This window comes from Takifugu flavidus, chromosome 12 (assembly GCF_003711565.1).
Source record: "Takifugu flavidus isolate HTHZ2018 chromosome 12, ASM371156v2, whole genome shotgun sequence".
Classification (NCBI taxonomy): Eukaryota; Metazoa; Chordata; class Actinopteri; order Tetraodontiformes; family Tetraodontidae; genus Takifugu; species Takifugu flavidus.
Window position 1 is genome coordinate 13,591,766 of NC_079531.1, and position 22,656 is coordinate 13,614,421.

The 22,656-nt window shown below is 45.6% G+C and overlaps 1 long non-coding RNA gene across 1 annotated transcript; it reads right to left on the minus strand.

The window, feature by feature from the left end:
* Nucleotides 1-2,729: 2,729 nt before the first annotated feature.
* On the minus strand, nt 2,730-4,820 carry LOC130535489 (uncharacterized). Its single transcript, XR_008953138.1, has 2 exons — nt 3,449-4,820; nt 2,730-3,297 (listed from the first exon to the last, which is right to left on the minus strand). It is a non-coding gene; the product is annotated as an uncharacterized LOC130535489 (long non-coding RNA).
* Nucleotides 4,821-22,656: the final 17,836 nt, after the last annotated feature.

The following is a 22,656-nucleotide window of genomic DNA, read 5'->3' on the forward strand; positions in this document are numbered from 1 at the left end:
CACATTATCGCTCAAGATCGTGTTTCCTTAAGTTCTAGCCTCTTTGTTATGAATCTTGGAGTAACTGTTGACCAAGATCTGTCCTTTAACTTACACATTAAAACAGTCGCTAGAGGGGACTTTTTTCATTTGAGAAATATTGCAAAGATTAGGAAATTATTGACCCACCATGATGCTGAAAGTCCAGAAATTATTACTTCCAGGCTGGACTATTGTAATTCATTATTATCAGGATGTCCTCCAGCTGATCCAAAATGCTGCAGCTAACTTTCTGAGAGGTATTGACCAAAGAAATCATATAACTCCTGTACTGGCCTCTCTTTATTGGCTGCCTATCAAATTTAGAATAATATTTAGTCAGAGGCCTAGCTCCATCCTACCTGGAGGAGCTAATGACATCTTATAATCCCAATAGACTGCTCTCTTCTCAGAATGCTGTTTTTGCTTGTGGCCACCAGAATCTCTTCCCTGGGAGCTTCTCTCACTTGTCTCCTCCATGATGGCATCCATAATGAAACAGCTTCTCTGATCCATTTCTGAAAATTAATCACCCCCTTCACAGTCATCATGACTGACTTACAAAGATTAAACACAGGTCTGCTTGTGGTAACACAAGATACTGTAGCTTTGTGCTTGAAAATTTTAGAAAAATGACAATACAATATATCCGGGATGATGTTAGGGCCATGGGTAGAGCCAGTATCTCTGTACAAACCACAATCTTTATCATAAGTCTCTGGGGCAAAGAGACTCTCCACGCTGGTGGGGACAAACTGGTGACTAGGAGGTAAAGCGCTTGAAGAATGTTCCTGTAGGAGCCTAAATACTATTTCAGTTACCGTACTGGCCCGAATATAAGACGGTGTTTTTTGCATTGAAATAAGACTGAAAAAGTGGGAGTCGTCTTACATTCGCGATCTAGACATTATACCCATTCACAATGCTAGATGGCGCCAGATATCTTTAAAGCGAATGCTGAACTTAACTCGCCAGGCCAAAGCGAACCCCTGTCACGAAGAAGAAAAATAAAAAAGCGGTAGCACGAAGAAGAAAAATAAAAATAGCGGTAAGAAAGAAAAGAGAAGAAAATAAGAGAAGAGATAACAGAAAATAGAGAAACGTAGCAACAATCTGGAGAAAAGTGGGTCGAAGATATAATCATTTGTTTCAGATGTACTGTAATTATTTTCTGGATAAAAATTAAATTTGGTGTTCAAAAAGTCTTTTTTCAAACTTGAGTCTTGAAAAAGAGGGGGTCATCTTATAATCAGGGTCGTCTTATATTCGGGCCAGTACGGTAATTAATGTTTAAATAATTTCATTTTGTCATGCTAAAATAAGTCCATCCATCCATCCTCTACCGCTTATCCGGGGTCGGGTCGCGGGGGCAGCAGCCTAAGAAGAGAAGCCCAGACTTCCCTCTCCCCAGCTACCTCTTCCAGCTCATCCAAAGGGATCCCCAGGCGTTTCCAGGCCAGTCGAGAGACATAGTCTCTCCAACGTGTCCTGGGTCTTCCCGGGCGTCTCCTACCGGAGGGACATTACTGCGGACGCCGCACCGATCCGTCTGTCGACCTCCTGCTCCATTCTTCCCTCACTCGTGAACAAGACCCCGAGGTACTTGAACTCCTCCCTTTGGGGCAGGATCTCCTCCTTGACCCGGAGAAGGCACTCCACCTTTTTCCGGTTGAGAACCATGGCCTCGGATTTGGAGGTGCTGATAACCATCCCAGCCGCTTCACATGCGGCGGCGAACCGATCCAATGATAGTTGGAGGTCACGGGCCGATGACGCCAACAGGACCACATCATCTGCAAAAAGCAGAGACCCGATTCTGAGGTCACCAAACTGGAGCCCCTCAACACCATGACTGCACCTAGAAATTCTGTCCATAAAAATTATGAACAGAATCGGTGACAAAGGGCAGCCTTGGCGGGGACCAACCCTCACCGGAAACGAGTTCGACTTACTGCCAGCAATGCGAACCAAACTCTGACACCGATCGTACAGGGAGCGGACGGCCCGTATCAGCGGGCCCGACACCCCATACTCTCGGAGGACCCCCCACAGGACCCCCCAAGGGACACGGTCGAATGGCTTCTCCAAGTCCACAAAACACATGTGGACTGGTTGGGCAAACTCCCATGCACCCTCGAGGACCCTGCTGAGGGTGTAGAGCTGGTCCACAGTTCCACGCCCAGGACGAAAACCACATTGCTCCTCCTGAATCCGAGGTTCGACTATCCGGCGGACCCTCCTCTCCAGTACCCCTGAATAGACCTTACCAGGGAGGCTGAGGAGTGTGATCCCCCTATAGTTGGAACACACCCTCCAGTCCCCCTTCTTAAAAAGGGGACTACCACCCCGGTCTACCAATCCAGCGGCACTGCCCCCGATGTCCATGCGGAGTTGCAGAGTCGAGTCAACCACGACAGCCCTACACCATCCAGAGCCTTGAGGAACTCTGGGCGGATCTCATCCACCCCCGGGCCTTGCCACCGAGGATTTTTTTTTTACCATCTCGGCAACTTCAGCTCCGGAGATATGAGAGCCTATCCCCAGGTCCCCAGGCCGTACTTCCTCGCTGGAAGGCGTGTTGGTGGGATTGAGGAGGTCATCTAAGTATTCCTTCCACCGATCCACAACATCCCGAGTTGAGGTCAGCAGCTGTTTTGATCACCCGCGCTGTTCGTTCACTAGACTCAGAGTAACCACGCAAACAACTGGAGTCCTTTGCAAAGGGGGAGCCGAGCAGCAGTTCAAGCTTCCTCTGTCAACTCCGTTCGTCTGCTGCTCGCTCACCTCTTTTATTGGTGCAAACAGAATGGGTGTCTAAACAGGATATCGTAATTCATTGTCTTCTGACATCTTTACAAACTTCTCTAATCCTGACCAACAGGATACGTCTGAGTGCTGAGCTTGATAGTAAGCAGCTTCAGCACTTTTACGACACTCTCATGTTCTTCCTTTCCTATCAACATTCCTCAAACACTCAAAGTCTACATACATTAGCATTTAAAGATAATACTAATAACAACAATAACAATAATCCTTCTCACATTTCCCTCCTGTTTATCGTTAAATGCGTCTAGATTTTCATCATCAGTATTACATCTTTACAATTTCATGAAATTTCAATGCATTACGTCATTTTCCTAGAAACACATTCTTACATTCAGAATTCAACATGTGTACAGCTTAAGACATCTTGAACATTTCTTTTACATCTTGTATTACATTGATCCATTCTTCTTCCGATTCCTCTTCATCATCGTCCAGTAGAGATCGTTCTTCCACCTGCAGCAAAGTACTAGTAACAACTGATCCCACGAGCCGGCCAATGCAACCCCGAACAAGAGGTACTAGCCTCTTTCTGTCCCTGATTACCTCCCTCCTGTCGGAAGTTCCAAAGGCCAAAACTCACGAGTCCTGCCGTCACAGCACTCACCACAATTAGGAAGAACAACTTCATTTCCTTTTAGAGCTTCTTCACAGGTTCCGACGGGGTTCAGCCGTTGCTGGACCTATACAGGCCGTCAGCCGTTTACGGACAGTCCGCCACTGCTCCCTCGCCTTCACCTGGAAGAATTTTCTGTCTCTTACAATGGGAAAGGTGTATCCACGACAGTTTCCCATCCACTCGAACTGCAGTCTTTGTGGTCAGCTGTACTTGATAAGGACCTTCCCATCTAGGCGTGTTCCACCTCTTCCGCACAAACTTCTTCACCCACACGTAGTCGCCGGTGGGTTGAATGGGTTCCTGGGGGGTGGAATCTGTGGAAGACACAGGACTAGGCAGAACATTTACTGTATTCACACATCGGTTGAGTAACACTTTTTTCAGATAATCTGCTATTGTTTCCTCAACATGTTCTAACTCATTTGTTGTTGCAAAGTATGGTAGGCAATAAGGCCGCCCATATAATGCTTCAAAGGGTGTGATGCCTGTTTTCTTGTGTGGTGTTATGTGCATCCATAATTTCACCAGGTCGAGACAAAACATCCAGTTCTTTCCTGTCTCGTCCATACATTTCTTCAGTCTGTTCTTAATAGTACCATTGACTCTTTCAACCAACCCTGCACTCTGAGGGTGGTATGCGCAGTGATTCTTCAAATCAATGTCCAAAGTTACTCCTACAGTTTTCACTATCTCATTTACAAAATGGCTTCCATTGTCGCTCCAGATGACCTTCGGGATGCCAAACCTGGGAATGATTTCTCTACATAAAACTTTTGCCACTGTCAGTGCATCTGCTTTTGCCGTGGGGAAAATTTCCACCCACCTAGTAAATCCATCTAACACTACTAGACAATATTGTTTACCTTCACATGGTGTTAGCTGAATAAAATCTAGAAAACTGTGTGAAATGGATGATTTGGCAATGGTGTAGTGCCTGCAGGGGCCTTAAGGGTCCCTGTGGGCTGTGTTTTACACAAATAGCACATTGTGAACAAAATTTTTTAAGTAGGTATGAAATCCTATAGTGTAATAATGTTCATTAACCATCTGTACCATCCCTCCTGTTGAGACATGGCATGGCCCATGGCTCACTAATGCTGCCCATTTATGCATATTCCGGGGAAGGATTGGTTTGTTTCCTATGGTTAATAGTCCTTTATCATCCAGTTTGGCTCCTCGCTTCTTCCACGTGGCCTTTTCCTTTCTGGAGCACTTTGTTGCATTTCTTTTAGAATATCATTATCTGCAGGTTCTAAGGTAAATGATTCCTCACTATCAAGAAGTGTGTTGTTATTTGCTGCAGCCTTTGCGGCTCTGTCAGCAAAGGCATTGCCTTGTGAGACTGCGTCTGTGTTGTTAGTATGTGTGCAGTGCATTTACATACAGCTATTTTACGTGGCTGCTGTATTGCAGCTAATAACTTTCTTAACAGTTCTGCATGCATGACCGGTTTGCCCGTCGAAGTTTTCATCCCTCTTAAATTCCATTGTTGAGCAAACACAAACAGCGTGGAAAATGCATATTGACTATCTGTGTAAATGGTAACATCTTGTCCTTTGCTTAATTCACAAGCACGTGTGAGTGCGACGAGTTCTGCAGCTTGAGCAGAATAGGAGGAGGGAAGTGGTTTCGCCTCCACCACCTCGGTTGCTGTGACTACTGCATAGGCAGTTCTAGTGCGTCCACAGTCATCCTTTCTCGATGATCCATCCACAAAGAGTATCTGTCCTGTAGTCAACGCGACATCACTAAGATCTGGTCGCGGCAGGACCGTAATGGAGACCTCATCCAGGCAGTTGTGCTGGTGTCCCTCTTCTGCGGTGGGTAGCAGCGTCGCTGGGTTTAAGGTTGTGCAGCGACGAATCGTCAGATTCGGCTGAGACAGCAACACTGCCATGCAGGAAAGATGACGTGCGGGCGACAGGAATGCTATCTTACTTTGTAGCAGCAGTATTGACACTGCATGTGGAACTAGCAAAGTTAGCTCATGATATAGCACCACTCGAGCGGAGGCTTTTACTGCCTCAGACGCTGCCACCACTGCTTTAACGCATGGTGGGAGTGCACAAGCTACGGGATCTAGCTTGTGGGAGTAGTAGGCCACTGGCTGCCTCTTATCTCCGTGCTTCTGCAATAAAACTGAAGTCATAAAGTCACCCTTGCAATCCACGACCTGCTCAAAAGGCTTCTGATAGTCTGGCAGCTTTAACACTCCAGCACTTACAAGGGCCTGTTTTATGTACACAAATGCTTCTTCAGTTTCAGGGGTCCATGTTAACACATCAGTCATTGCTAAGGGATTATCATACATCAATGCTTGTAAAGGGGCAGTTATTTTCGCATAATCTAAGATCCATGATCTGCAAAAATTCACTAGTCCTAAGAATGACATCATCTGCTTCTTTGTTTTGGAGCATCAAGTACTGCTGTTTTCCTCGACTCAAGAATAGCTCTTCCATTATGTGTCAAAACATGGCCCAAATAACCACTTCCTGCTTCACCAGTTGCAGTTTGCTTTTGCTTAATTTATGGCCTTGAGAGGCTAGCCAGTGTAGCAATGCTAGCGTGTCTGACCAACAATCTCCCTCTGTTTTTGACGCCATGAGGATGTCATCCACGTAGACGAGGATTTGACTTCCACACGGAGGTTTAAACTTAGCTAATGATGACATCATTACTTGAGAGAAGATTGTGGGACTCTCACAGTAGCCCTGAGGTAACCTTGTCCAGGTGTACCTCCGTCCTTGAAACGTAAATGCAAACCAAAACTGGCTGTCTGGATGTACTGGTACAGAGAAAAATGCATTGGATACATCTATCACCGTGTACCACTGATGTTCAGGGTTTAAGTCATTCAGCAGGGTGTATGGATCTGCGACTAAAGGAGACCTAGGGACCACTGCAGCGTTTACAGCTTGCAGGTCCTGCACCATCCGCCAGCCGGTAGATGGTGGTGACTTCCTTACTGGAAATAGGGGTGTATTTACAGGTGATTCAGGACACTCTCTGATGACTCCTGCTTTAAGCAGTGAGTTAAATATCGGAACAATACCCTCCTGTGCATCAGTCTTAAGGGGATATTGTCTGAAATGGTCTATAATCTGATTTAGGATTATTTTTACAGGTTCTGATCCTTTTATAAGACCTACATCTGCAGGTCCTTCCGACCATAATTCAGGGGGAAGCTCTTTCAGCTTCTCCTCTTCCTCCTGCGTGAGGAAGATGTTTTCTTCTCATGAACTCTGATCTGTAAGGTGCGTTGCTGGATGTGTCAGCAACCATGTTTTAAGGGGAATACGCCACACCTGGAACTGATCATTAAAATCAACCTCACCCTTAGGCCTATAGGGCAGGCTGCTCCAGTGTTTTACGTCACATCCCAAGTCTTGCCATCTTTTCTTAAGCGGTTTAGCAATAGAAACATGTGGTACAGAACCTGACACTTTAAATAGCGCTGCTGCTTCGGCGGAAAGGCTTCCTGCCGTGCAGACAGCTGTCTGACCACACACATATAGGTGCATAATTACAATCATTTGTGGATCTTTGAGTTTAGCAAACTTTTCTGCATAGCTTGATGTGCCGTGTGGGTCTGATTTACAGATCTCACCAATGCGCTCCACGTGCATGGTTACATGCAGGTCAGTTTGATTGTGGAGCTGGGCTTCAGGCTGTAAGTAGGACAGAGCTTTACCATATAACATAGTGATTGGGTCAGAGAATGGAGGGGGCTGTTTTTCAGGAATGTTGAGTGACCAGTATTTACTGCACGTCCTCTCCTTCCCTTACCCAAAATCAACCATTCTATCTACAGACCACATCCCTTCGGCTGTGGTACGAATCATCAACTGAAGCTGAGAGATAAGATCTCTTCCTAATAGATTTACGGGACATGTGGTGGAGATCACAAAAGGAGCTTTAAGTGTGATTCCACTCACAGGGTCACAAACATCTACAGGAACTGACATTCTTTCTTTAGTTACGAGACCATTTGCTGATCTCACAAAAATCTGTGTAGAAGTTGGCTTTAGAGCTATTGGATCTCTAATTACTGATTTACCTGCACCCGTGTCTACTAAAAATGTTAAAGAATTGCCTAACACGGTCAGTTGTATTTCTGGTTTGCCTTCAGCAAACAGGAAGATGGTTTCTAAATCTAAAACATCTTCTAGGTCTTCTTTTTCAAATTGGTCAAATTTTGTGCCCTGATTTGTTTTAATTTTTGTGACATCTCTTTTCCAGTTCTAGTCATTGTTGAGGTGTATTAGAACCTTGCTGCTGTCCTCTATTATATCTCTGGTCACGTTGTTTCTTTCTGCAATCACGTTCCCAGTGTCCATAATTTTTACAATAATGACACTGATCATTTTCACGGGAATTGCCTCCTCCTCCCCTTCCGCCTCGGCCTCGCCCACGTCCGCGGCCTCGGCTTGGGAGAGGGTTGGCATTGAAAAACATGCCTGTTAACTGATTCTTACTTTTTTGGCATTGTCTTTCAGCATGCATAGCATGTTGTTCATAGCGGCCTAGGTTACAAATTCCGAAATCAACTAATTGTCTCTCTACCCAGGTTTTTATCTCTGATTTTGATCCCCCATGTATAGCTTGCTTTAACTGCTGTTGGTAGGGACCTTCTGGATCTTCCGCATACGGAATTCCACATATTTTTCCGGAACACATTTCATTCTCATGCTATAGTCTTCAAAACTTTCGTCAGTCTTTTGTCTTGTGGCCGTAATGGCGCTGTAGTCAGCTCGTCTGGTAAAAGTAGTTCGCATGCGCTCGTACAGTCTGTCAAGTCTGTCATTTAGTTCTTGGCTGCAGGCTGCCATGGTTGTTGAGTGGCTGGATCCACTGGGACCCAATCTCCTCTAACAGTGCCCCATTTCTTGCCATTAACGCACATGAGGACTTGCTGTGTTTCAGTACCGTTAGTATGGTAACTTCCTAGTAACTGTCTTATGTCTTGGATGCACGACTCTACGTCCATTTGGGGCAAGGTTATGTCATCACAAGCTTTTTTACAGTCTTCTGGAGTCCAGGTTCTATACACCAAGATAGTAGGATCTTGACCCTGCACACCGGCTTGTGGATTTGCAACCTGGATCAATGGGTACATCTGCACAGTGTTGTCCTGCATGTGGTAATTTCTGTACTGGGCTCCCGATAGAGAGGGGCCCAAAAAAGGATTAGTGTTTGAAGCAAGGGGGGCTATAGCTCCGGGCGGGTCAATGGGACCGCCTGAGGGGGAGCTAGTGGAACAGGAGGTGGAGGAACATACGGGGGAGGCACATTTATCAATTGACTCCTGCATCCTGTTTCGTTGTCCTCCGCCCTCACGTACGCACTCAGCGATGGGTATAAGAAGTTCTCATTTTTCTCTTCTTTCTCTCTTTTCCGTTTCTCTTTTTCTTGATTTTGTTTTTCTCTTCTATATTTTGATTCAGTGAGCCAGAGGTGACATTGTGTCAACCCCACATTTACTTTTGGATGTTTCTTTCCATATTCTATTAAATCTTCTTTTAATTTTATAATATTGCCTGGCCTGTCTAAGTTACCATCCCAATTGAACTTAGTCATCCACAGCTGCACATATGAGCATGAACCTGGATATTTGTCTTCCATGTGTTTACATGATGCTGGGATTTCAAATTCAGCACCTTTTGTGGAATGTTGGTTGCCCATGTTTGCACTTTATTTATCAGTTTTTATGTATTTGAATGGAGACGCCTGATCTCCCGACTGAACAACCCTCAATCCCTACAGGATATCTAGTTCAGTCCCTCCGCCATGGCCTTATAACCCCTCTTTTTTAATCAGAGAGTATACACCAAGCTTCTACCTCCGAGGAGGCGGGTGTATCTTGCCTCTGCTCTCTCCTGATGACCAGGCAGGTAATACCGCGGTATATTCCGTGTAGCGCTTTTTGTGTCTTATACTCACTCCGTTGCTTCTATGGTTTCTCTCTGAGTTTGTTTGGTGCCTTCTTCCCGTCACTGGAGATGGTCGCCCTGGGAGGGACGAAGACCGCCTTCCGTCAACTCGTGATTAAAGGTCTTTCGATTCGGACGTCTTTTTGACTCCGGCTGCGCAGACTTCGGCGTTCGGTCGTCCCACGGCGCTCCTCTCCAGGTCTTGGGATCCGGCTCGAAGGACCAAATTTTGTGAGGATGAAGTTTTGATCACCCGCGCTGTTCGTTCACTAGACTCAGAGTAACCACACAAACAACTGGAGTCCTTTGCAAAGGGGAGCCGAGCAGCAGTTCAAGCTTCCTCTGTCAACTCTGTTCGTCTGCTGCTCGCTCACCTCTTTTATTGGTGCAAACAGAATGGGTGTCTAAACAGGATATCGTAATTCATTGTCTTCTGACATCTTTACAAACTTCTCTAATCCTGACCAACAGGATACGTCTGAGTGCTGAGCTTGATAGTAAGCAGCTTCAGCACTTTTACGACACTCATGTTCTTCCTTTCCTATCAACATTCCTCAAACACTCAAAGTCTACATACATTAGCATTTAAAGATAATACTAATAACAACAATAACAATAATCCTTCTCACACAGCACACCATCGCCACTATACACAGTGTTGACAGTGCACTGATTCCCCTTCCTCAGATGCCTGATGGTGGTCCAGAACCTTTTCGAGGCTGTCCGAAAGTCGTTCTCCATGGCCTCACCGAACTCTTCCCATTCCCGGGTCCTTGCCTTGGCAACAGCCATAGCTGCACTCCGCTTGGCCTGCCGGTACCTATCTGCTGCCTCAGGAGTCCCACAGGCCAGTAAGGTCCGATACGACTCCTTCAGCTCAATGTCCCCCGCCTCCCCCGGGACATGGTCAAAGCTCTCCTGGAGGTGTGAGTTGAAGCTCCTTCTGACAGGAGACTCTGCCAGGCATTCCCAGGAGACCCTCATAACATGTTTGGGCCTGCCGGGTCTGTCCGGCATCCTTCCCCACCATTGGAGCCAACTCACCACCAGGTGGTGATCAGTTGACAGCTCCGCCCCTCTCTTCACCCGAGTGTCCAGAACATGCGGCAGCAAATCCGACACAACCACAAAGTCGATCATCGATCTGCGGCCTTAGGTGTCCTGGTGCCAAGTGCACATATGGACGCCTTCATGCCTGAACAAGGTGTTTGTTATGTACAATGTGAGACGAGCACAGAAGTCCAATAACAAAACACCACTCGGGTTCAGATCAGGGGGGCTGTTCTGAGCATTGAACCCAGGAGGACGAGAGAGCCCCCAGAAGAAGCACTCTCCAGCACTCCCTCTAAGGACTCCAAAAAGGGGGATACGCTGAACTGCTGTTTGGGCCATAGGCACAAACAACAGTCAGGATCCGTCCCCCCCACCCGAAGGCGAAGGGAGGCTACCCTCTCATCCACCGGGGTAAACTCCAATATACAGGCACCGAGCTGGGGAGCAACGAGAATTGCCACCCCTGCCCGTCGCCTCTCACCATCGGCACCTCCAGAGTGGTAGAGAGTCCAACCCCTCTTGAGAAGACTGGTTCCAGAGCCCTTGCCGTGCGTCGAGGTGAGGCCAACTATATCTAGTCGGAACTTCCCAACCTCGCGCACCAACTCAGGCTCCTTTCCCACCAGAGAGGTGACATTCCATGTCCCTTGAGCCAGTTTATGCAGCCGGGGATCAGACCGCCAAGGTCCCTGCCTTCGGCCGCTACCCAAAACACAATGCACCCGACCCCCTTGGCCCTTCCTGCAGGTGGTTAGCCCACGGGAGGGGGGTCCCATGTTGCCTCTTCGGGCTGTGCCCAACCAGACTCCATGGGCAGAGGTCCGGCCACCAGGCGCTTGCCAACGTGCCCCACCCCCAGGCCTGGCTCCAGGAGGGGGCCCCGGTGACCCGCATCCGGGCAAGGATAACTTGGCACCAATGTTGTTTTTCATCATGGGGGGGTCCTGGGCTACGCTTTGTCTGATCCCTCACCTAGGACCTGTTTGCCATGGGTGGCCCTACCAGGGGCATATAGCTAAAATTAATTTCTATTGAATCTGATAAAAACGTTTACTTACATTATTTACAAGGGAACAGTTCACAGGGAAAGTTATTATTTCATTTATTTGACTCACATGTGTGTGGAGGATTTTATGTTAAAATTGCGTATATGCCCTTTAATGACATTTCCGGTCGTTTACACACAAAAGACTGCGTATCATGCAGCGTCATTTAGTTGTCATGGAGTTGAGCCACACAGTTTCTTGACCTCACTCGCTAGGTAAGTTTTTGCCTTTTAACATTGATTTCCAAGCCATCCAATTTTTTTTTTTTTTTTGTCATGCTGGATCTTTTGTTTCCTGTTCAGTTTTCGGGTAAGTAAAACATGAAAACTAAGAAGTCGTTTGGAGTGCTTTTTGTGGACAAGGTGGACAAGAAGAGAGGAGAACGTCAGGCTCGTGGCTTCAACTATTAGGAACCTACATTTAGTCAAGAAACTCGCTCTTCGTGGAGTTTTGGAGTGTGGAACTGTCTAACTGGAAACGGAGAAGAAAAGAAGAAAAAGTCACGGAGACTATTGAAAAAGGAAAGTTACAAGCTGCATGAGGGAGCTCGTCAGCCTGGCATGGGATGTTAATTGATCCAAGTATGCTCGTTGAGATAGGTGAGTAGACAAGGAAGGATCGTTGTTCGGCTGACTAACGAGGTGAAACACCATGGTGTTTCAGCGTTTTTATTGAGTGGAAAGTGGAAATAATTACTGTTCATGGAGGGAAAGGACAGTGGAAAAAGGATAATAAAAATGACTGTGAAGGGCATGGAAGATCAGAAGTCTAGAAAGATCCAGGCTCGCAAGCGCAAGCTCTCACAGCTAACTAGCTTGACAAAGCAAATTGAACAGCTAATGGAAGATGATGTGAATGTGGACACTGTAAAGAATAAGCTTCGTGTTGACTTCAGTGGCTCACAGAGGGACTTTTTGGAGATAAACTTTTGCCTGCAGAAATTTATGGAAGAAGAGGAATTTGTGGATGATCAAACTGCTGGTCTGATCCAATAAACAAATCTATGGACATGTTTTTCTGGAAATGTGAGGAGTGGATGAGATGAAAGAGGGTTTGAGGCGTGCTGAGCATGCTGAAGAATGTGACAAACATAACACCCGCAGACAGTAGATCAACTACAAAAGTGAGCACTAGAAGTAAAGCTACATCACAAAGTGGAAGCTCAGCTTCATCAACATCTTCAGTCAGATTGAAGGCAGAAATGGAGCGAGCATCATTAAGAGGAAAAAAAAAACTGGCCATAGAACAGGAAGAGGCAGACTGGTATGCAGAGAAAAGGCAGCGTGAAGCAGAGTTTGAAGCCCAACAAAAGAGGATTGAAGCTTCAATAAAGGCTAAAAAAGAAATGCATGCCATGCAAACTGCGCTGGCCGAGTCCGATGCTAAAATGGAGGTGCTGCAAAATTATGAGGCTGCAGAAGAAGAAAGTGGCACAGTTAAAGCTGGTGAAAAAGATGAAAAAACACACACACGGCTTACCAGTCAACCTGCCGTTCAGCCGTCACCAAGACCCACATCACAAGCACGCAAAGTCACACCAAATACTCCAGCAGCAACTTCTCAGCCGGTTACATCTGCACCAAAACCTGAGAGTATAGACCCACAGGGAGCAGTGCTCGAAGGACTTTGCCAAGCTATTTCCCAGCAAGCCAGTGTTACGGAATATCTAGTGAAGAGTCATTAAGCTTTGCTACTTCCAGACCTCAGCATTCCAACATTTAAAGGGGACCCACTGGAATATAAATATTTCAGTAGAGCCATTGAACATGGGATTGAAGGCCGCACAAGTGATGATCGTGATCGTCTTCAATTTTTGCTGCAGTATACAAGTGGACAACCACATGACGTGGTTAAGAGCTGCTTGCACATGGACTCTACATCAGGATATGCCAAAGCAAAAAGAATGTTGAAGGAGTTCTTCGGTGACGACTTCAAAATAGCAGAGGCATACATAAAGGAGGCTTTGGACTGGCCCACAATCAAGCCAGAAGATGGTGTTTCTCTTCAGTCCTTCGTATTATTCCTGACCGGCTGCTCCAACACAATGACAGATATTAGCTACATGGAAGACTTGGCTAGCACAGCTAATATAAGGGCACTGGCAAACAGACTTCCATACAAGCTCAAAGAATCCTGGAGGAAGTCTGCTTGCAACCTGCAAGAAAGAACAAAGAAAAGAGTCAAGTTCAAGGACTTTGTGAACTTTACAAATCAGCAAGTAAAAGTATCTGCTGCATCCACTCTATGTTAACATTAAAGAGAACATCACAAACACAAAAGACCCTGCAAAACCTACAAAACCGAAACCACAAAACTCAGAGACATTCGAGTCAAGAAAGGTGTTCACAACAGTCGTGCCCACCAAGACTGAGAATGAAAAGCAGACAGTAACAAAGGCACAACCTGTCTCAGTGGATGGTTTCAACAAACCTTGTGTTTACTGTGAAGGAGAACAGCACAGCCTCACAGCTTGCAAGAAATTCAAGAGCAAACCACACAAAGAAAAGATTGGTTTCTTGAGGAACAAAGGTCTGTGTTTTGCATGTTTAAAGTTTAAAGCACGGGCCAATGAGCAGCAGCTGCAAACAGAAGCTTCAATGTGAAGAATGCTCCAGACCGCATCCCACACTGTTGCACATTACCAACAAAGATCCAAGAGAAGAAACAAGAAGAGACAATTGTGAACAGCAATCTGTATCAAGTGCCCTTCTACAAACTGCTGAAACTTTTGGTGTCACAGGGGCCGTAAAGAAGGTTGTGCTCTTTCAATCATTCCTGTGTGTCAAGGCACAAAAAGGAACCAAGACAGTGACAACCTATGCATTTTTGGATCCTGGTAGCTCAGCTACTTTTGCTACAGAGTCGCTGATAAACCAACTGAACATGAACGGACGCAGTGTGAGCATCTTATTGCGAACTATGGGGAATTAATCAGTAGTGAACACACGCATTGTGGCTGATTTAGAGATCAGCAGTTTGGACTGCAACCACTTTGTTGAGCTTTCAGAGGTGTATTCACAGAAGAACATTCCCATAACTAAGGACAATATTCCCCGTCAAGAGGATATTGACAGTTGGCCCCAACTTAAGGAGGTAAAAATCCCCACTATCCAAGCAGAAGTCGGATTGCTCATTGGAGCAAATGTTCCCAAGGCTATGAAGCCGCTGCAAGTGGTTAACAGCGTGGATAATGGACCATATGCCGTGAGGACAATACTGTATTAGGCTGGACAGTGAACGGACCCCTCAGAAGTGGAAGTGACACAGTGGAGGCCAACACACTAACAGGAATAAATGCAAACAGAATCTCAGTGGCTAAGCTAGAAGATTTCTGGCAGCTACAATTTAAGCAGGACTTTCCTGACACTGGACAAGAGGAAGGCATCGAGATGTCTAAGGATGACCATCAGTTTATCAGCATAGTGTCTCAGTCTGCTGTACTTGAAGATGGTCATTACAGTGTTTGCCTTCCAGTGAAAAAGAAAGGTTTGTGTAGGCCGAACAATAGAGCAGTTGCAGAACAACGTGCTTTGAACTTACGGAAGAGGTTCTCCAGAGACAGCAAGTTTTATGGAGATTACATGGCTTTCATGGACATCCTGCTCAAGAAAGGTTACACCGTGAAGCTTGATGGTGATGAGCTTGAACCTGCTGAAGGTCAAAAGTGGTATCTGCCTCACCATGGAGTCAGACATCCAACTAAGCAGAAGTTGCACGTAGTGTTTGACTGTGGCGCAAGCTTCCAAGGAATATCATTGAACCAACAGCTCCTGCAGGGTCCGGACCTCACAAGTTCACTGGTGGGGGTCCTCGTGAGATTCCGCCAGGAGGTTGTGGCAGTCATGTTCATACATGGAGGCCATGTTCCACCAAGTCAGAGTGCGAAATGAAGACACTTGTTAGAGCCAATTTAGTTTCTTAGTTTTGATGTTTACTTGGGATAAGATTTGTGGGCCTCAGGCCACGTGCTTTTATTTTGACACAGGCTTTGGTCACATGACCAATTAAAGATGGCTGCCCCTCCCTTGGCAGTCAGTTCTCAGTTAAAGGAATGGTTAGTGGTGATATAGTTTTTTACCGCTTAGAGTTGGTATCTTTGGAAAGTAAAGGCTTTTTGAACTTAGAAATGAACACTTTAGTTTACTTATTCAAACCTTTTATGTTGAGCCATTTTATTTGGATTATTTAGCCTTAATTTGGAATACAAACATTTGGATTTATGCCACTGTGTGCCACCTGCTTGCCTGCCTGCCATTTTCCCTTTCTGCTTGCTTGCCTGCCTGCCTGCTACTTACCTGCTTGCGGCCTACTCACCAGCTTCCTCCATGTTGAACATCTTCAACCATCAAACCAAGGTATGAACAACAGCTGTGCACAGTGTTCAAGATAGGCGCGTAACAATAACTATACAGCATCTTTCCTTTGAAGTTGAACAGAATTGAAACTGACACTCACAACACTGATCTCCTCAGATTTTTGTGGTGGTGGCCTGACGGCAACTATAAGCAGGATCTCATTGAACACAAGATGATGGTACATATCTTCGGCACCACATTGTCATCTAGTGTTGCCACCTTTGCGCTTCAGAAGTGCGCAACAGACTTCACAGAGGAGTTTGGCCCTGAGACGGCTCAAACAATAAGGAAGAATTTCTATGTAGACGACTGTCTTAAGCCGGCTCTGGATGAAGATAAAGCCATCACTGTGTGCAGAGTTGAGGAGCATGTTGGCAAAGGGAGTATTCAGGCTGACAAAGTGGTCAAGCAACAGCAGGAAGTTGCTGAACTCTATCCCAGAAGATGAAAGAGCTCAAGGGTTTCAAGATTTGGTTTTGGATGAGGACAACCTGCCCGTGGAGAGAGCATTGGGTATCCAGTGGTGTGCCGAATCAGATCAGTTCATGTTCAAGATCAACCTCAAAGATTGACCACACACTAGGAGAGGCCTGCTTTCTCTGGTCAGTTTGATTTTTGACCTGCTGGGCTTCCTCGCTCTAATGATATTGCCCGCTAAAAGAATCCTGCAGGATTTATGTGGCAGAAGTATAGCTAGGATGAAAACCTGCCAGAGACTGGGGTCAAGAGCTGGAATAAGTGCATCTCAAGTTTGCCACAGCTTGAGAAGTTTGAAGTCGACAGATGTGTCAAGTCAAAGCAGTTTGGTGCTCCAGTCCTTGCCATCACTTTGCTGACGCGAGTGAAGATGCCTGCGGAACCACAAGCTACCTACTGCTGCGATCTTTACCTAGTGAAGCTCAATCAACTTTGATCCTGGCAAAGACAAGGGTCGCTCCCTTGAAGTCTCCGACTATCCCCAGGATGGAATTGACTGCAGTAAAGATGGACAAGCTTCTGAGGGAGCTTCATGAGTCAATCTTTTGGACTGATAACACAGCCGTGGTAAAGTACTTAAACAGTGAGAGCACCAGATTCAAGACGTTCGTCGCAAACAGGGTTACAGCAATCCTGGATCACTCTCAGACATCTCAGTGGAGATACATCAACACCACTCTGAATCCCGCTGATGTTGTCTCAAGAGGACAGACTGTGGAAGCATTTTTGAAAAATCAGAGTTGGCTCTCGGGACCAAGTTTCCTGCTCAGCTCCCAAGACCAGTGGCCTAAGAATCCAGATCCTGGCACGCTGGATATCGACGACCCAGAGGTCAAAAGAGTGGCTCAAGTGCATGTCATCCAGACACAAGAGCTTGAGGATTCAGTGGATCAGTGGATGAACCGCTACTCTTCTTGCACAGCTTTGAAACGTGCTGTAGGCTAGCTTCTGAAGCTTAAGGATTTGAAAGAGCTGAAGGATAAGAGAAAAGAGCTGCGAGCAGTAGATGGAGACAGCAGGATGATGGAGTTTAAGAAGGCTGTCAAAGGAAAGCGTCTGACTTGTGACGACTTGACTGAAGCAGAAACAGAGATTTTGAAGTACTCGCAGAAACAAGGTTTCAAGGAAGATTTGGCTATGCTAAAAGAACATCAGAGAGTAAAGAAAAGTAGCTCACTCTTTAAGTTAAATCCAGTACTACAAGATGGAGTTATGAGAGTGGGCGGAAGGTTGAGTCGTGCCGCAATGCCTGACGACGCCAAGCAGCAGGCCATCTTGCCCAAGGATTCACACATCACAAAGCTTGTGTTGAGACACATTCATGACATCACAGCTCACGTTGGAAGGAATCACATGTTGGCTCAGCTACGTCAACAATTCTGGATCCCCGGAGCCAATGGAGCTATCAGAAGGTTCCTGTTCAGGTGTGTCATCTGTAAAAGACAACATGGGGCCGCAGGCAAGCAGCTCATGGCAGACTGCAGGGTCCTGCCAGATGATCCTCCTTTTACAAGAGTTGGTATTCTGTCCTGGATAACACGTCAGGTGTATTGTAGACAGATAGCGTCAGACGATTACCTGGTGATGAGAGATTGTTGAGAGTTTACTGAAATCTTCTGAAACCTTACATTTCTTTGTTTGTCTTGTTGTAAAACTGCAACACAATAAATACAGAGAATGTTACAATTAAATCAAATTAAATATATGCAACAGCACTGGTTACACTTTCTTTTTTCCCTCTTTCCAGGTTACATATCAGGTAAGTAACAGCATAAACACAGTAAACAGCAATAATAGTTTTCACATAAACACCATAAACAACGTGAATCAGGCTTAGCAAGCAGTTAAATCTGCCGTACTACTAGCTACTGTAGTCCGCTATCATTAGCATTAGCATGAACCCGCGAGCATTGTTTACCAAACAGAAAACATATAAACAATTGTTCTTAACTTAAATGCACCTTTAAAGAGCCTTAAACTTAACTTAAATGAGTTCACGATCAGCTGTACTTACTGATGGATCTACTCCAAGGTTCAGACAACAACACTGCGGTGGAGCACAGCATGCATGTGACACGTACTGTAGGTGGCTTCTCAAAAACAAACTCGTGGTAGGTGTAATGCCCTAAGACGCCAGTGGGGGGTGCTAAACATAACACAAACACTGACAGGAGTCAGAACAGTCAGCATCGATTACTTTGGTCCATTCTTAGTGAGAAGAGGAAGAGTGCAAGTAAAGAGATACGGTGTTATCGTCACATGTCTTTCCATTCGAGCAGTGCATCTGGAGGTCGCATCTTCTCTGGACACCGATGCCTGTCTCAATGCAATCAGAAGATTCATTGCCAGAAGAGGACAAGTCAAAGAAATGTATTCGGATAACAGCACCAACTTTCGATCAGCTGACAGTGAGATGAGGAAATCAATCAAGGAATGGAACACCATCAAGATTGAGAAACACTTGCAACAAAGAGGTGTTCAGTGGCATTTCAACCTGCCAGCAGGTTCTCACTATGGAGGCAGCTGGGAACGATTAATCCGTTCAGTGAGAAAAATCCTGAACATCACAGTCAAGGAGCAACAGCTGGATGAAGAGGGTCTCCATACTCTGCTTTGTGAGGCTGAATCGGTCATACACAGCAGGCCCATCACAAATACATCATCTGACCTCAACGATTTAGAAGCCCTCACACCCAACCACTTGTTGTTGCTCAAGGTCAAGCCTGAGTTACCACCAGGAGTATTTCACAAAGAGGACCAGTACGTCAATCGCAGATGGAAACAGGTTCAATACCTCGCAGATGTCTTCTGGAAACGCTGGTGCAAAGAATATCTCACACAGCTCCAAGAATGTCAGCGATGGTCTTCACCCGGAAGAAACTTCTGTGTTGGCGATGTGGTGCTGATGGATGATACATCACCCAGGAACCCCTGGCCACTTGGAAGAATTGTGGAGACTTTTCCTGATAGACATGGACTGGTTCGTTAGGTTAAAGTGAAGACCAAGACCAACAAGCTTTGTCGTCCTATCACAAAGCTATGTCTTCTGCAAGAATCAGAGGATAACTGATGGACTGTTATGAATAGCTCATCTTGAATAATGAGCTTCTTTCAATAAGTGACTGAGTAATGTACAAAGTGATAGTAATGTTATTCGGCTCCTTTGATTTAAGTTTACACTTTTGAGGTAATTGTTTCAAGAACGTTGATAACAATTACGGGCTGGTAATGTAGGAGCCTAAATACTATTTCAGTTAATTAATGTTTAAATAATTTCATTTTGTCATGCTAAAATAAGTTGCTGTTGAATCTGATAAAAATGTTTACTTACATTATTTACAAGGGAACAGTTCATTTTAATAAGTTATTATTTCATTTATTTGACTCAAATGTTTGTGGAGGATTTTATGTTAAAATTGCGTATATGCCCTTTAATGACATTTCCGGTGGTTTACGCACAAAAGACTGCGTATCATGCAGCGTCATTCAGTTGTCATGGAGTTGAGCCACACAGTTTCTTGACCTCACTCACTCACTCACTCACTCACTCTTTTGCATCCTGTTCAGTTTTTGGAGTAAAACATGAAAACTAAGAAGTAGTTTGGAGTGCTTTTTGTGGACGAGGTAGACGAGAAGAGAGGAGAGCGTCAGGCTCATGGCTTCAACCATTAGGAACCTACAGTTCCGATGTAACCAAGCTATGATCAGCCTGTGACCAATTACATGTAAAAAAAAAAAAAAAAATTACATCTCAGGGTCTAGAGATCACCATATATTATAATTATGCCCCAGTTCAGAAAATAAAGTTAAAGCTAGGAACTTAAATCGATTTTTGCTGTATTATAAGTTAGCTTCACAGGATATATGCTCTATATATACACGTACAGTATATATAGTGCATATATCCTGTGTCATACAAAAGTGTATACATATACATACATACCCACTCAACTTGACTCCACCGGCAGCACAATTTACTTAATATAATGTATTTCTGTATGTATTCTCGATTATCTATGTCTATTCTCTCCTCTACCTCACCTCTCCCCTACCTATTCTATCCTCTACCTGTCCTCTCCCCTTCTCTCTCTCTACCCAGCCGGCCATCAACAGGAGGGTCCCCCTACATGAGTCTGGTCCTGCTCTGTCACAGCTGCGGGCAATCATGCCCGTGAATCACTTCGCCCCGCACACCTGTTCATTAGGACTCTAATGAGCACTCTTCTTAATCCCCGGAGGCACACATGCTCCCTGCCAGATCGTTATTCCTTCCCGATGACTTTCCAGCGTTTTCCTGTTTGCCTGCCTGCCCAGTTCCGACCTTGCCTGTCCCCGACTATTCTGTTCTGCTCGCTCCCCGGAGAATCCTGTCTGTTGTCTGTGTCCGACAATAAAGCGATGTTCAGCCAGACTCGTGTGTCGCACTTGGGTTCTTATCTGGTTTCTGACATGCTCAAGGTTTCTTCCTGTTAAAGAGGAGTTTTTCCTTGCCACTGTTGCTTGTTTGGGGTTCGGCCCTGGGATTCTGTAAAGCGCCTAGAAACAATTTTGATTGTAAAAGACACTATATAAATAAAAATTGATTGACACACACACACACACACACACACACACACACACACACACACACACACACACACACACACACACACACACACACACACACCGTATTTTCACGACCATAAGGCGCACTGTATTAAAAGGCGCAGTCTCAGTTATTGGTGCTATTTCTGTATTTAAAGCATACATAAGGTGCACCGTATTATTAGGCACATGCTGAAATATACAGTAAAAATGACAACGGAACTAAAACAGTGAGTTTCGACACATTTATTGAACAAAATATTCATTCTTCCGCCACAAAACCAAAGTTTTCATCTTCTGTATCTGAATTAAACAGCTGTGTTATTTCAATGCCCAACATCCAAAATTCCTCTTCTTAATCATCTGAATCGGGCTCGCCGAAAGGTTCCAGTTCAGCGTTGATTTTGTGAAAGCTCTTACAATACATGAAGACGGTATCATAGCCCAGGCGACTACAATCCACCCGCATATGGTGGCATAACTTGCCCACCGCTGCCTCATAGTCTTTGTGTTCGCCTTCCGTCATCCAGCGCTCTGTCTGTTTCCGTGGCAGCCGAGAACCACGGTGAACGACGGTTCACCACGGTGACTTCTCGTGCCCCGTTGTGCGTATCGCCACCGTGCTGGTCCCTTTTTCTCCACTGTGTGGGTCAAAGGGATGTCAAAAGTCAGAGGGATCTCATCCAGGTGATGTGGCTGGGTGTGGTTATCTTGTCGCGGCAGTAGGTGCGGAAGATGGCTACCCTCTCCTGGTAATCCGTGGGCAGCCGCTGCGCAACAGTTGTTCTTGCGCGTATGGAGAGATGCCGCCTCCTCATAAAGCAAAAACACCAAGATGGACCTCCTTGGAAGTGCTCAATGTCCATTTCTTCAGCAATCGCTTTGGCCTTTTGTCAAATGGTGACAGTAGAGCCCCCCCTATTCCAGTTGTCCGCTGTTCCAGAACCAACTGTTCCACTCGGTCTTCCAGCTCGGGCCATCTTGCTTTGTTCCCGCAGAAACTCAGCTTCGTCTTCCTCACTTTCGTTCACTTTCTTGTTTTCTCCACTTTCTGACCATGGACTCGTTTACATTAAAATATCTTGCAGCTGCTCAATTGCCATTTTCAGCATATTCGATGGCCTGCAGTTTAAAGTAAGCCTCATACGCGTATCGCTTGACCGGCGCCATTTTAGGGGGTCCTTACGCATAGGTGTGCCGCTAATTGATGGACGGAGCATTTACCGTAGTGCACCCACCAAAGGCACACATCAGATTTTGGAACTCAGTCTACACACAAGGCGCACCATATTATAATGCGCACCGTCGATTTTTGAGAAAATCTCAGTGTTTTAGGTGTGCCTTATAGTTGTGAAAATACGGTAGGCCGAAAATATGGAAGGGTGGGAAAAAAAAAGGACAATCCACCAAAATACCCTCAACCTACTTCTGTGACACACACACACACACACACACACACACACACACACACACACACACACACACACACACACCAAGTCTTTGAACAGTGTAGGTATTGTTTGATCCAGTAGTGGCCACAAGTGACCAATGTAAAGTGAATCACTATTGTTGGTGCTGAAGAATTTTGAGTTCCAACAGGCTTTAATGCTGCACTGACTGCTGCTTTAAATTTGTAATGAATCATCATTACAGGTCTCAGAAAGTTGGCCTGGATTAAGACCTGAGATGGACAGCTTACTGTAGGGGACTGGGACTTCAATGGACGAACAACTGTGATTCAGTGACTTTAT